This window comes from Sinocyclocheilus grahami, unplaced genomic scaffold (genome assembly GCF_001515645.1).
Source record: "Sinocyclocheilus grahami isolate Dianchi unplaced genomic scaffold, SAMN03320097.WGS_v1.1 scaffold1092.1, whole genome shotgun sequence".
NCBI lineage: Eukaryota > Metazoa > Chordata > Actinopteri > Cypriniformes > Cyprinidae > Sinocyclocheilus > Sinocyclocheilus grahami.
In genome coordinates this window covers 77,922-78,763 of record NW_015506271.1, presented here as the reverse complement: position 1 = coordinate 78,763, position 842 = coordinate 77,922, and the positions used below count along the sequence as shown (strand labels likewise).

The 842-nt window shown below is 33.8% G+C and overlaps 1 pseudogene; it reads right to left on the bottom strand.

The window, feature by feature from the left end:
- Positions 1-263: 263 nt before the first annotated feature.
- Positions 264-842, bottom strand: part of LOC107566687 (natural killer cell receptor 2B4-like) — a 2,212-nt pseudogene continuing 1,633 nt past the window's right edge.

Genomic DNA, 842 nt, shown 5'->3' with positions numbered 1-842 from the left:
AAAAAAAAATCAATATCTGTATATTGAATAAAACAAATCAATATTTGTTTTATTTATATTGCACTTTTTATATTAAGTGCTGTCAGTCAATGTCAGTCAAACATGTTTTTCATACAATATAAAGTATTTCTCATGACACAATTTTTTAAATATATTTTAAAATATTATTATGAACCAATAAAAATTATTTCTTCTTGGTATAAAAACTTTACATTAAAAAGTGGAAAAAAACAGACATATATACATTAAAACAACAAGTACCTAATATAACCACCAGATGGCAATATGACAAATTAGGAAACACTTAAAAAGTGTACATTACAGCATTGGTTTTCATGTTTTGATTACTGTGGATTTTTATAATTCTGTATGTATGACTGACAGCACGCAAGCTGTCAACTGACTCTGAGATGCATTTAACCTGGAATATTCCTTATTTATATTCCTAAAAAGAATAAAGAACAGAGCAACATTATCGCCCCCTAGTGACCTGCTGCAACATCATCATATTCATCTGCATGCGGTGTCTGCTCTTTCTTCTTCTGATAAGATCTTCTTGATCTAATGTCATAAACCAGCACAGCAACAGTAGCCAGGCCCACCAGAACAGAGCCCGCCAATCGGATCACAGTTTCAGTAAAACCACAACAGTGGACGCGGCCTGAGGAAAGACAAAAACACCACTAAAAAAAAAATTCAAGTTCGTGTACATTTCTAACATCACAGGTTATGTACCTGAACATGGCTGACAGAGTTGATCGATGTTCAGATGTCTGGTCTGAGTGCTGACAGGATTATTCACTACACAGCTGTAGGTGTTTTTCTCCTGATATTCCACCTCC